This window comes from Magnolia sinica, chromosome 14, assembly GCF_029962835.1.
Source record: "Magnolia sinica isolate HGM2019 chromosome 14, MsV1, whole genome shotgun sequence".
NCBI classification, from domain to species: domain Eukaryota; kingdom Viridiplantae; phylum Streptophyta; class Magnoliopsida; order Magnoliales; family Magnoliaceae; genus Magnolia; species Magnolia sinica.
Window position 1 is genome coordinate 4,255,415 of NC_080586.1, and position 6,000 is coordinate 4,261,414.

Sequence of the window (6,000 nt, forward strand, 5' to 3'; positions counted from 1 at the left end):
AAAGCTTATCAATCCGTCGCTAAATGCTCTTTGCGAGGATTTTGGGGCGGTAATTTGCGACGGAATAATCCGTCGCAAAATTCAATTTACGACGGATCGTCGCGAAATCTGAAGTTGCTACGGACTAAATTCGTCATAAATGTGTAGCGTAATTGTAGCGACGGATTTTGGTCTGTTACATTTTCCGTTGGCGACTGTAGTCCGTCGTTAAACCAAACCTGTTTCGCGACAGACTAAATTCGTCGCAAATTCACGATTTCGCGTAGTGAAACCTTTTTCCCATGAAGAAGAGCGTTGTTTTTAAAAAAAAACATTGGGAATACTGCATTAGGATACTTTTGCACTTAAATTTTTAATTCGAAATCATTTTACATTGATCTAAATTGTTTGCATTATGGGCTATTCCTTGGATGCAGGGAATCAAAAAAATAATCTATTAAATGGAAATATTTTAAACCTAAGACTATTACTCTTTTCCTTTTAATGTAGCTCATTTATGTGAACTGTGCATAATGGTATGGTCGAAGATTTTTTTTTAAATTTTTTTTATCAACAATTTTCAATGGGTATTACACAATCGGTGATTCCCATTGTAGAGACGGTTTCGATCATTGGAAGCCAATGGGCATGCCCCTGACATATCACATTGCAATACAAATTGGTATATTATAGCAAACTTCCACTAAGAATTCTAAGATCATGTAGCTGTGTTGGGGATTCTTGTGATAATGAGCCCACAAAAAGAAAAAGGTTACGTGGGACCCACCATAATATATATGTAACATTATTCCGTCCGTCCACTTTCCATCAGATCATGTTAGAACATGTGCCTAAGAATTATTCTAATTTAAAACTCAAGTAAGCCACCATGGGAAACATGCAGTGGGGATGGAGAAACCCAACAATTGAATTTTCGTAGGTCCCATCATGATGTTTATATGGCCCTGTTCATAGTGCAAATCCCACCCAGATGAAGAGATGGTAGCCTTATCCAAAACTTCAATGCCCAAAAAGTTTTGGATAGTGGGTGTTCCCATCCCCACTATTTCTTGTGGAGTGGCCCACCTAAGTTTTAGGTCAGCCTAATTTTTTAAGGCACATCCTAACTTGGTCTTTCTCAAATGATGGACAAAGTAGACATCACACAAATCATAGAGGATCCTGCATTGAGTTTTGACGCACCACTTCAACGCGTCCCCATTAGCCACTGATGTATGTAAGAAATACCTTACCAATTTGTGATTAATGAGAAAAATGCATTGCCTGTTTGGATTGCAAATTACATCAATAAATGTAATATAAAAGCATCATTATTATAATTTTCTAATGTTTATTTAAACGTGTAAATCAATGGTCAAATATAAATACAAAATTTATAATCATTACAATTTTATATTATATTTCAATGAAAATTTTCTATCAAATATATATATTAGTATATTTTTCTCTATAAAATTTTATTAAAGTAATATAAAAGTATTATCATTACAATTTTGACACACCTATTTAAATATAAAAAATGTCAGTAAAATGACCTGCTTTCAGGAAATTTAAATATTGTAATTTATATCATTGTACTTTTACAATACATTATTGATATAATTACGAGTTATTGTCCAACTAGTGAATATCTTCTAACTCGTAATGCATCCACTACATCTTAATCCTCTGACATGTTGACTCATCATGAGGATCGCCTTGTGCAAAAATTGAATTCATCCACTCATTTGGTAGACTACACTTGTATTTTGTAATTTATTAGTGACCATAGATTGTTTTGTGTGGTGTGGCCCACCTATGAGTGGATTAGGAGGTGATCCTTAGTGAGGCTGATCAATTAGACTGGTTGGCTGTGATGCTCATAAGGTAAATTGCATGTAACTTATGGTCCAACTGATTGGACCTGGTACCTCTTTAAAAATACCAATAAAGTATCATTAGGAGGAAGCTATAGTATAAAAATTACATCAATCAGATGATCCTAACCTTTCAAATGGGTCCAATTTGTTAAAACCATCTGTTGCTACCAGCCTTAGATTAAATGATTGCACCTATTTTGTTTCTGCTAAATATTGACAGTCCAATTTCCAATGCTATAGATTGGATGTCTAGGATCATCTGATTGGTATGATTTTCACATCATGGTTTGTCCTAAGTTGTGCAGATGAATGGAGAGCTCAATTTGGATATAAACATCCCACGTGGCATTTATATGGTCCTGGGAAGTTGCTAATTGGACCCCAACACCAGCCAGCTTGCTAGTGTCAAAGCTCTGCAGACCCACCATGATGTATGTGTTCTGTCCAGGCGGTCCATCCATTTTGCCAGCTTATTTTAGAGTATGAGCCCAAAATTCATATACAAATCACAGGTGGACACAGGCAAATTGATTGAATGTATCCTAGGCCCATTGTAATGTTTATTTGCCATCTAACCTGTTGATAAGGACACAAATACCATCTTTAACTAAAGCTTCTATGGACCCAAAATGTTTTCAACGGTAAACATTCAATCCATACCGCTTCTTGTGGTGTGGTCCACCAGAGAGCTGGATCTGCCTCATTTTCAGGCTCGTGCACTAAAATGAGCTGGAACAATGGATGGACGGCATGGATAGAACACATACATCATGGTGGAGCCTACAGAGGTTTGAAACCAGCTAGCCAAACCGCGTCCTTGCCAATCGCCCGTAAAATTGACGGAAGTTAGCAAAAACCGCTTATAGATTTGATAAAAGGACTATTAGATAATTATATTTTTAACAGGGAGGTGGGAGTAGTTTTGACAATATAAGAGCAGGTCCAAGTAAAAACCCCTAAATTTTGTGGAGGTTGGGTACGCCACACGCAGACTATTCATAAACCACCACGTGTGCGCCAGCGTGGCACACAGGTAGAGATCATGAGATCCGAGCAGTTCATCATGTGGGTCCCACTTACTAGGTTACCTGACTGAGAAACGAGGCTGGTTGGTCTATCCATCAGGTGGGCATAGCTTAAGGAACAATTGTGCAAATAAAAAACTATGGGCCAGAGTTTTCTCAGACGTTCATGATCTCCCTGATGATTTAACCAGATATTTTTATATTACATATGATATTCATGATCAGGGACACATCATTGACGACTTGGATCTTTCACACGTGTTCCAAACCTCTGCATGATATGTAATGTGTGCGTGATAGCTCATGCGCGAGTGTGAGCATGGAAGATCTAACTAGACGGGCGTTGCGGCCCCCGACCGCACCGTGCCTCACCACCCAAGACGGTGCGGCCGTTAATGTGGGGCCCAAATTTATATATTTATTATAAATCCACTCCGTCCATCCGTTTTAAAAGATCATTTTATATTATAAATCTAAAAATTAAGTAGATACAAATCTCAAGTGAACCATTCTAAAGGACAGTTTTGATTGAACACTCCACCATTAAAAACTTCCTAGGGCCCACCATAATGTTTCCGTACAATTTTATTTTCCATCCAACCCGTTGATGATGTCATAAAAACCTAGATGAAGGGAAAAACAATTTCGGTTTTATCCAAAGCTTTTGTGGCCGACAAGAAGTTTTTAATGGTCATTCACCACTGTTTCACATAATATGGCCCAAATGGGAGCTGCTTCATTTTCCATAAAATTATTTCTAGAAACGTTTGGACGGTGTGGATTTAGAGTGTATATATTGCGGGTGGCCCCACGGTAAGGGCTGGAGCACCGTCTTGGGTGAGGCCAGGGCCGCACCTAATCCGCTTACGTTCTAGTACAGAAGAAAACGGATTAGCTGCTGGACGCGGATTGCGTCCTGCCCCCGCCTGGCTCTAGCCCGAACGGGCAGATCTGTGGGCGGGCCCACCGTTATGTATCTGTTTATCCAAGCCGTCCATCCAATTTCTCATATCATTTTAAGATTTGAACAAAAACATGAGGTATATCCAACACTCAAGTGGACCACACCAAATAATAAGCTTGGTTGCGTTAAATGCACAAAGCATTAAATGCCAGCTGCGTTAAATGTAAGAGTCATCTTTGGTGTGGTCCATTTGAGCGTGGAATCTGTCTCATTTTTTTTTCTCATGCATTAAAATAATATGATAAAATGGATGGACGGATTAGATAAATAGATAAATCACAGTGGGCTGCCTACATAACTGCCCATTCGGGGCTGGAGACGGAGGAGGGCAGGGCGCAATCCGCGTCCATAGCTACTTCCCTGCCAACGGTCAATGGCTGATGGTTGGTGCTTTGTGGGCCCCACCATTATGTATGTGTTTCACCCATTTTATCCATCTATTTTTATAGGTCATTTAGATTATGTGACCAAAAATGAGGTATATCCCAATCTCAAGTGGACCACATTACGGGAAACAATGTTGAATGAGCGTCGACCTTCTTTTTAAGTATGGATTAGGGGTGCACATCTGGTTGAACTGAGTCGAGCTAGCCTCAGCTCAACTCAGCTTGGCCACTAGCTGACCTCAGCTCGAATTTGGCTCAACTCAGTCCTCGAGCTTGACTGGCCAGCTCAGCTCAGCTTGGTTCCGTCAATAGCTCGGCCAATTTAAGCCGAGTTCGAGCCAAGATCGCCATTGCAGTATATTCACGAGCACTTGGACTGCACCTTCAAAATCTCAATTTATTGGAGACAGCAATAATGGTTTTATAGGTATTAAATACCTTCTAAGCATCATAAAAATCAAGAAAAAAAAAGGATGTTGGTTTCATATACATATTTTCCTTGCCACCAGCTAAATTTTTTCGAGTCATTTCATCAAACACTTGATGATCAACATCAATACCAAAGTAATTGAGTCACTGAACTGGTCCAATTCGACCTAGGTTCGATCCGAGTTCAGTCAAGCTCAAAAAATCAGCTCAACTCGGCTTCTAACTGAGTTGAATCGAGATTTTTTCAAGTCGAGCGATCTAACCGAGCTAGCTCGGCTCGTGTAGCATGGATCAAAGCTGATATTTGTATGAACCGCAGGACCAGGATATCCACAAAGTCGCAGCCCTTGAGTTTGGACAAATGGGCCAATGGATCTGTGATCTGACCCGTCGGTTTTATGGTCCCTCCGTAGAGGTAGGATTGTTGAGAAAGATAAATACTTTTTAAACGGTCGTTAACATTCTATCAGTGACCATCAAATAGATGGTTAGGATGAAAATACAAAAAGGATCCTGCACTTGACAGCCCCTAAGAAAAGTAATGGGGCAATGGTCCTGGCTCAAATTGAAAAAAATGCCAAAATTTGGACAGCCAGGATCTCCTACTCTGGATGTTTTTTGGACCAGTCTTTTCATGAAGGGGGCCACCAGATCAACGGTATGCATCGAGATTCCTCCATAACAAAATAAGCACATCAGGTAACATATGCAACCGGCCATGTGATGATGCACTTAAACAAATCTTGACCGTTGATTGGAAACATTCAAATAAACAGTGAAAACTGAACAACGAACGGTCACATTCATTATGAAATTTTGATGGTTATGATCAATATATCTACATGATTTTCGCATTGCACATAATCCACAGTAGAACCAAGTGTCTGGATGGCTCTGATCATCCAATGTTAGTAGAGAGTGGATGTATATTGTGTACAGGTATTTTAAATGTAATTTGATGCATAATCGGTTGAGATGGCCGAGTTGGTCTAAGGCGCCAGATTAAGGTTCTGGTCCGAAAGGGCGTGGGTTCAAATCCCACTCTCAACAATATATTTTTTTTTATTCATATATTTTTGCCTACTGTCCATGTTCCAGTAATCCAAACCGTTGATCTAAATGTACAGACCATTAGTCTCAATAATATATATTTTTGCTTACTGTCCATGTTCCAGTAATCCAAACCGTTGATCTAAATGTACCAGCCATTGATTGACCACACTTGTATTGCAAGTTAGATTGTAGGTTATCCATTCTAACAGGATCTAAATGTGCCATTCACATGGTAAGGATTTCCTACACAAGTGGCATGCTTGCAGGAAAGCTGTGATGGACAT

At 39.5% G+C, this 6,000-nt stretch overlaps 1 non-coding gene across 1 annotated transcript; it reads left to right on the forward strand.

Moving 5' to 3' along the window:
• The first annotated feature begins 5,632 nt into the window (after positions 1 to 5,632).
• Positions 5,633 to 5,713, forward strand: TRNAL-AAG (transfer RNA leucine (anticodon AAG)). The gene has a single exon. It is a non-coding gene; the product is annotated as a tRNA-Leu (tRNA).
• The last annotated feature ends 287 nt before the right edge of the window (positions 5,714 to 6,000 follow it).